The sequence below is a fragment of the Mauremys reevesii genome, linkage group 1, assembly GCF_016161935.1.
Source record: "Mauremys reevesii isolate NIE-2019 linkage group 1, ASM1616193v1, whole genome shotgun sequence".
In the NCBI taxonomy this organism is placed as follows: domain Eukaryota; kingdom Metazoa; phylum Chordata; order Testudines; family Geoemydidae; genus Mauremys; species Mauremys reevesii.
In genome coordinates, this window is record NC_052623.1 from 288,815,301 (window position 1) to 288,824,121 (window position 8,821).

The 8,821-nt window shown below is 42.7% G+C and overlaps 1 long non-coding RNA gene across 2 annotated transcripts; it reads left to right on the forward strand.

The window, feature by feature from the left end:
- Positions 1–273: 273 nt before the first annotated feature.
- LOC120406462 lies at positions 274–8,516 on the forward strand. 2 transcript variants are annotated; one of them, XR_005599317.1, is made up of 3 exons: positions 274–497; positions 4,384–4,440; positions 6,945–8,516. It is a non-coding gene; the product is annotated as an uncharacterized LOC120406462 (long non-coding RNA). The 2 variants fall into 2 exon arrangements; XR_005599299.1 differs by having other exon boundaries at positions 274–435.
- The last annotated feature ends 305 nt before the right edge of the window (positions 8,517–8,821 follow it).

Below are 8,821 nucleotides of genomic sequence, written 5' to 3' on the forward strand. Positions count from 1 at the left end.
TAGGCAAAGGAAAGACTCTCACAGTCAAATTACACCAAGTCGTAGAATAAATGGCCACACTGGGGTATTGCCATTAATGGAAAGTTTTAAGTGTAATTGAAACAATATTTGTGATGTGACAGTGTAACCCATGTGCCTAATAGGAAGATATCTCTTTAAGAGGCCCATTGCGGGGATGTAGGAGTGAGTTGTGTCTGGTTCATTGTTGCTAGGCAGATTAAGCACTCCACATCCAGAAGCTTCTGGAATTGGGCATGGTAGTTTTGGGTCTGCTCCAATAGGTTCCCTGTTGCTGGGGTCAGACTCCATGAGGGCAAGCAGTCAGGGCAGCTGCTTTGCAGAAGGCCAAGTGCCCTGTGTGAGTTGGGAGAAGCTGAGCCCAGGAGCAGAAAGCAGGCTGTTGTCCCTAACTCTGAAGCATTTTGCAGCAGGCTAGTGATAGTGTTACCCTCTAACAGGGAAGCATGGGAAATGCTAATTATAGCAAGAAGAATTGGGTGGGAAAAATAACTTCTGTTTCAGTTATATGCTTTGAATGTTTTGATTTTAGCCAAACTGTTCTTGTTAAATTATCTCAACTAGCCTGATTCACCAGCTTTTCTTTAAATGTAGTAATGGGGAAAGTCATTTCTATTTTGCTATTCTCTGTTTTGTATTTTCTTGTAACAGGGTTTTCTTTAAATCTATACACTTAACAGAGTAGTTGGTTAATCTGTTAGCTGACTGGCTAGCAGTGATTTCAGCAGAGAAAGAGTCTACATGGATTCCAACTGAAGATTCCTACAAGCCAGTGGAGGGAAGATGTTGTTTTAGAGTCAGCAGTCTGTATAGATTTGGTGATCAAAGACTCTAACTGAGACTTAGGTGAACAAAACCTAAGCTTTTGGAAACTTGCAGTTCCTTCTCACTGTATTTCTGTGGGGACTGAACTGTTCAGATTTTAATTTTTGTTTTCTTTTTTATGTTTACGTAATTGTGAAGGTAGTATCTGTGGATTATAAAATAGCCATGTCATGATATAAAAATTAGATTGTTTATCATAAGATTTTATAAAGTTATTTAATTAAATCCATTTCTTTAGTTTCCTTTTGGGACTTGAATGTGGGAAGATTGACCCTGTGCAATCCTCACTGAAAATCCTTAGAGAGTGAACTCTGAGTCTCCAGGTACTTTCTGTGGCAGTTGGGTATTTTTTTAAGGCACTGGAGACAGGAAATTAAGTGAACTCTAGCCCACCTAAAGGTTACAACAGCTGTTTCTTGACAGCAGGGAAAGATCCCAGGTAGTCATACTTCAGCACTGTTCTTGCAGCCTGAGACTTCCAAAGCTGGGCTGTCTGTGGGCATAATTATTCTCTGAATGTGCCTGGGGCAGTATCCACCTCCCTCTCCCACTCCTGAGCAGCTCTGTGTTTACTGGTTTCACGAGGGGCTTGCTTGTCCCTTTGTAACATGTGAAGGTGAATGGCAGATCATGATGAAATCTGCAGCAAGCATCTTCTGACTTAAGCCCAGAGCTTCCTTTCCCTAAGCGTGTTTCAGACAGGCTGTTTTGTTTCAGGAAAATGAATTTGAAAAAAATGCTGTAGAAGCTCCCATCCCTATTATTGGCTCTGCCAGATACACCTCTGCATTCCTATAGGCTGAGCAAAGAATAGCCAGCCCAGGGATGGGAGGGGTGGGAGAACAGCAAGCCACATTGCTTCTGGCTGGGGGTGGGGTGGGGGGAGAGGAGTAAACTGTGCAAGCAGCCTGTGTTGCTCTTTCGCTCCCGGCTGGTGAGGGGAGGAGGCAGAGGAGCAAGCAGCGTCATTGTACGAAACTCGGCAGGGTTCAGCCCCCCTCTGCCCTACCTAAATGGTGCCCGTGCCAGACTACCTTGCAACCGAGTACATCAATTCAAGGGGTACTTCTCCATGGTTTTGCAGATGCTTGTGGATCACCATGGGTGTTTCACTGGCATTAATGCGGCGTGGTCTAGAAAGGTGCATGACACATGTATCTTTAGGAACACTGGCCTGTACAGAAAGCTGTAAGCAAGGGCTTTCTTTCCAGACCAGAAGATCATCATAGGGAAAGGCAAAATGCCCATTGTGATCCTGGGAGAACCAGCATACCCCTTAATGCCATGGCTCATGAAGCTGTACATGGGAAACCTAGACGGCAGTGGGGAGCGGTTCAATGACAGGCTGAGTAGGTGTAGAATGATAGTTGAATGTGTGTTTGGCCGATTAAAGGCGCACTGGCGATGACTATATGGCAGGTTAGATCCAAATGAGGAAAATATACCCACGGTTATAGCCGCGTGTTTTACACTGCATAATATTTGTGAAGGGAAGGGCAAACAGATTACTCAGGGGTGGACTGCCAAGGCACACCACCTGGCTGCTGATTTTGAGCAGCCGGACACCAGGGCTATTAGAGGGGAGCAACATGAGCTGTAAGAATCAGAGATGCCTTGAGACCATACTTTGAAGAGGAAAAACAGTAATGTTTGTTGCTATGATTGGGACTGCAATGGTAAATTACATTTGGTAGGCTAGGAAGTGGTTGTGATTGTTAAGGCTAGGATTCAATGAAAGGGACTAAATAAAGTGCTTGTTGATTTGCAGATGCCATGAACTATCATACCTTGCAACTAAACAAAGTGCTTATGATTCAAAAATGTTTGCTTTTATTGACAAATAGGCCACACACACACAAACTCTCTCTCTCTCTCTCTCTGTTGGTGTGGAAGAAGGTATCAGGTGGGGGCTGATTTTCATAGCTGAGTATAGGTCCAGCTTTCATTTGAAAAGCTGTCTGCGAGGGAATGGAGTGTAGAGGAAAGCACCAAGTGCCAGAAGGTGGAAAGGAATGTGCAAGGGGAGTTAGCGGAGTTCATGGGAAAGAGTTCTGAATGTGCTGAAGGGGAGGGCAGGCCAGCATCTGCTCAGTCTGCAGTGTTATGAGAGTCTGGAGTGTGTCGTTTTGATGCGCCAATACTTTAATCAGCCTCTCCTTGGCATCCCTGTTGTCAGAATTTTTCTCTTCTCTTTCCTGCTTTTCGCTTTCCCTCCACTTCTTGCATTCAGTGTTTTCTGCCTCTGACTGCTGCAGTGAAATGTTTGTTTCTTTGTTGCTAGACAACTTACTACTTTTGATTTGGTTTCCAATCATTTTTAAAGCACTAGGATAGTACATCATATTACAGAAAGCAAAATATATTCCCTCTTTCAAGTGAATATAAAGGTATTTGAGGGCCAGGTGTCTAAATGAAGTGACAGTTACTAATAAGCACAAATTTTATTACACCTCTACCCCGATATAATGTGACCCGATATAACACCAATTTGGATATAACGCGGTAAAGCAGTGCTCCGGAGGCGGGGGACTGCGCACTCCGGTGGATTAAAGCAAGTTCAATATAATGTGGTTTCACCTATAATGTGGTAAGATTTTTTGGCTCCCGAGGACAGCATTATATCAGGGTAGAGGTGTAATTGTTTTCAATACGGCTTGTATTGTATTGACTGCAGGTCTGGGCAATATAACCTAAATCAAAATTGCCAGCATTTGAAAAAAATGTTTCAAGGGACAAGTCTTTAAAAGATCCAGGGAGCTGCCACAGAGTTTGGGTTTTTTAAAGCATTTCTTTATTAATTCTTCAAGAAAAAAGACATTTATATTAATGCAACAATCATTACTAACCTCAGGAGAGAGGAGTACATTTTTTTTGTTGTCTTACGTTTCTGTTGTCTTTTAACTTTTGTTTTTCCTCTGATTTTTTTTCCTCTCTGAGAGAAAAAAGGCTTAATGCTGGATCACAAGGTGTATTAGTTACAAATGGAATCTGTATAAGATTGTTGATAATTACATGTATGAAAGACATATTATGTCCTAATTGCATCACTGCATCAATGTGACACCAAATATTAATCAATGTAATAGCTATAAGCCAGGTTTAAATCAGTGCAAGAGTGTCCACACTGTTGAAAATGATGAGTGGGGAGATGTCTGTCTGCACGGCTTTGCTAAGATTCTTCTTGCACACATGCACAGTGTTGGGTTTTGACACTGGGGGTGGGGGGGCTGTCTACACACAAACTTGCACCAGTTTCACAATAGTGGGTTTTTTAATCAATCTAATTAAACCTATGCTGAATCCTCCATGGGCACTGTTAAAGCAATTGAAATATGGCTTATATCAATTTAGCTAAACCACAAGTTGCATGTAGGCAAGCCCTGACACTACCCAACTCTGTGCTTGTGTCCAGGGAGGTTTTGCAAAGCTGTGCAGCAAACTGCATTAGTTCTACTGCAATCAGGGCTTCTCTGGGAAGGAAGGGAAAGCAGGACTTGTCCTTATGTGAACTGTACATAAGAAGGTTTCAATTCCATCTAGGGGCTCTGGCACTGACATAAACCATGAGAACCTCAGAGATGGAATTACAGCATCATGGTAGGTACCTTTTTAAGAACATGTTTCTGAGTGGTTTCCAAAATATTTTCCCTCTTTATTAGCCAAAAATATGAAAAATAAGCACACTGAAACACTGCAAAAGCCGAGTCAGTGTGCATCTGTATTCTGACCAGCAGCCATCCAAAGCACAGTCCCTCTGACTTCAGTAACTCAGCCAGAGGTTATGGGTCTATCCCCAGAGTAGGTGAGTAAGGTTCTGCAATGTGCAGGAGGTCAGACTAGATGATCATGATGGTCCCTTCTGGCATTAAAGTCTCTGAGTTTTTCTCTGAGAAGCAAGAGCCATCTGTATTGAAGGAAGGTGAGCTGTGCCTAGAGGCCATCCCAGGTCAGGTGAGACTCTCACATAAATATGCACATCACATATGCACACCACATCCTTATCCCACATCCTTCTACTACAGCTTCTGTGGGAGAAGGCCTGCAGACCAGTCTTTCATGGGGGTTTTAGGGACAACCAAAATAGGGGAAACCATCCCAAAACTTTACTGCTGGGTGGGAGTTTTCAAGCAGACGCCTATCCTCAATGCCTTTTAGCATTTTACCCTATGATTTTTGTCCATCTCTCCATCCCTTTCTGTGTCTCCTATCATGTGTTGTTTTCCCCCTTAACTCCCATATCGTTGGCCCTCCCCTCACTATCCTCCAGCTTAATGATTTCTTTATAAAGAAGTATTTTCATTCTCTCTAAATATCATAAGCACGTGACATTGCTTTATTATGATCTCAGTGCTTAGCAATAAGTACACAGATCTATTTTTCTCCATTTTTATAATAGTTGGTTAATAGTCTGTGCATTTATACTGGACATCAGCATGGTCAGAAACTTTATCAGACCATGACATTCCTTTTCTGAGAGTGCCTGTTTTGTAAAAAGGAATGTAGTGCTCTAAAGCTGGGGTTCCCAAACTGGGGTACATAAGCTTGACGTTCCATCCATTCACGTCACTGCAATTTTTTAGAAGGTGGTACAATAAAGTTTGGGAGCCACTGCTATAAACATTTATTAGTGTGTCTGATGGAGTTTGAATTTTTGCTGTAGCCAACTCCATATCTTATATAGTAGCAGTGAACTGATGAACATTAATATTTAGAAGTACTTGTGGCACCTTAGAGACTAACAAATTTATGTCAGCATAAGCTTTCGTGGGCTACAGCTCACTTCGGATGCATAGTGAGCTGTAGCCCACGAAAGCTTATGCTGACATAAATTTGTTAGTCTCTAAGGTGCCACAAGTACTCCTGTTCTTTTTGCGGATACAGACTAACATGGCTGCTACTCTGAAACCTATTAATAGTTAGATTCCTCAGAGAACATTTGAAGCAAGATGCAGAGAAACTGTGGATATGCAACTCTTATTATCTGTAGAATACATATACTATATGCCTGATTCCCTACATAGTGAAATGAAACCATATTCCTAGTTACTGTCTGTAAGAGCTGTGATTCCTAGAAACCAAGTACTGCATGTATTTTGGAGAGGGGGGTTCTTTGTTATTGTGTTCCATAAAAGGAGGGTTTGCTGGTATCCTATGTATTTTGACGTACGTCTTCAACAGCAACAAAAGAATAACACATAATTGAAGTGCCTGGCGAGCGCTGAAATGCTCTGGAAAGCAGCAGCACATAAATACTGTGCAGCCCACCACTTTGTGCCAGCGCCTACATAGTTGGGAAACTATGTGACAGTTAAACAATGAAATTAAACATACAGGACCTGGTACATTTAAATATTTAAATGCCACTTTTCTAAACAAATCATACTAATGAGTAACTGTAGTCCAGACCTTGCTCAGGAATGGTCTACAATATAGTGAACATGATGGCAAAACCTAAAGAGTACATTTTGTTGCATATGTAACAAGTTTCTGTGCACGCTCATGAAGGAAGGGCTATAGGAGTATTTTATTATTTTATTTGCATTTCATTTTTGTGGTGCAATATCTTGGTGCATACATATTTGTTAGAAATATAATTTTTAAAAAGTGGGGCAGATACTGCTGTCCATTCCACCAGCATAAATCCAGAGAAGTTCCCTGAACTTTAACAGGGCTACTCTTGATTTACACTCATCCCAGGGAGACCAGAGTCTGGCATAGCAACTTCCATTAAAAACCCTTTTCATAACATTTTAACTTGTTACAGGCTACCTCTTTATATAAGAACATAGCTTCCCCAATGTACTTCTCTCCCCCTCATTGGCTTTACCTGGTGGTGAAGGGCCCATGCAAGTACCCTTGGGGAAAGTGGCTCACAGGTGGAGTGGATGTGCAGAAGGGATCTCAGCTCCACTTGTAGTCCAGAGAGGAAGGCTGCATACTGGCTCTCAAGTCAGATGCATTGGAGAGGGCCAAGGATGCTATAGTGTGGGCCAGACCCCTTCCCATTACCACAGTGCTCTGTAGCAATCCTTTTATTTGCATACCAAGGGAATGAATATGAGGAGAGGAGTTAATGTATTTTTAACTGTCTTTTAATGCAGTTTTGCAGGTGGAACAAAGAGGGGGAACCAGCACCATGTGACCAAACAGCTTCTCACTGACAACCAGAAAGTGGACAAAAAGACTTCCCATTGGGAACCACAGCCTGATCAACCATGAAACATAGCTCCACTGATAGTGCTGTGGAGTTGGGTGTTGGGAACAGGGTCGGTGTGAGGTAGCTAGTTCCAGGACTATGGTTGAGCTACAAATCATTCTCCCCTGTGTACGCAGGTGTTTTGAGTGCTACTGAGTCCTGAGTATACCAAAGAGAATCAGATTCCTAAAAATAAATCCAAGAATTTGCTAAGTACATTGAATGCTGTGGAATTCCAAGAGCTGTGGTTATAATTATGCGCAATAACTCAGTACTTATAGCCTATTTGCATTTCTGTCAAATCTGCTCTCTCAGGCCTGGTCTACACTACTAAGTTAGGTCAACCTACGTTAACTAGTTTTGACTTAACTTTGGCAGGAAACGTATTTAGATGTAAACATTTGCAAAGTACGCATCCTGTTACAGCAACATAGTAACACCACTTTCCTGAATGGGAGGCTCAGTCAACCTAGTCTCGTTGATGCAGTGCAAGTGTAGACGCTGCATTATGTGTGAGGACCCTCAAGTTTTCCAGCAGCTGTCCCATAATGTCCCTGTCCCTATAACAGTGATTGCTCCAATCACAATTTTGAACTCCACTGCTCTGTGGTCATAGACACTGGAAGCCCCCACACCTTAATACTCCTAGCATGTTTTTGAAATGCCTTTTCCTGATTTCCTACCTTGGTGAGCATACCTATTGGCCCACTATGGTGAGCATACAACCATGCCAGCTCCACACATGCAGAGAGCTACTAGACACACTCAGGAGGAGGAAAGAAGTCGTGGATCTCCTCAGCCTATGGGGAAAAGAGACTGAATATCTTTGTCTGCTTCTTAGCTTTGCTTGCACAGACATATCTGTGCAGATTGCAGAGGGGACATTGAACCTGGGGCACAGCAAAGATGAGCAGCTGTGCTGTGTGAAAATAAATGAATTTCAGCAGCTGTATCAGAGGGAGAGAGAGGCCTGCTGCTTCTACAATGAACTGCATGCTATATTTGGCATAGATGCTACCTGCATGTGTGTGAACACTTCATGGGAGCCTGATGCAGAGGCCCTGGCAGTGTGCAATGAGGCAAACTAGAAGGAAATGCAAACCATGCACTGAGCCAGGAGCTGTCTGAAACTCCACCAGAGTCAAGCCAGTCATGCCATGCTAGCGCAGATGACGACCATTAGTGCCAACCTCAAGGCAGACTATCAAGAAGCAGGGCAGAGATCCCAAACTGGTTGTATGCTCTAGAACTAGATTTCACCAACCCAGTAATAAGTATGAACTCCTACAGCACTATAACAGTCTTACCATGTAGTCACACAGTCCCCTTTTGCTTTCCAGTCTATCTTGCCACTCAGAGAAACTGGACTTAATGATAGCCCCCCAACAAACTGAAGAACGGAAGAGCGGATACCACATCTACCTCTTTTTTTTCTACCTCTGTCTGAGCACAGGACACTGATCTGATGTGGACTGTTTAATTCAGAGTGCCATAGTACACCTCTACCTTGATATAATGCTGTCCTTGAGAACCAAAAAATCTTAGCGCATTATAGGTGAAACCATGTTATATTGAACTTACTTTGATCCACTGCGGTGTACAGCCCCACCCCCCCAGAGCACTGCTTTACCGTGTTATATCCAAATTCGTGTTATATCGGGTGGCATTATATCAAGGTAGTGGTGTAATTTTTAAAATTTTACAAGTAAAGTGAGCAATTAAGAATCAATGCCTTTGTTCTCCAAACACGAGTGAGATGGATGCCATTTAAAAATGGGGTAG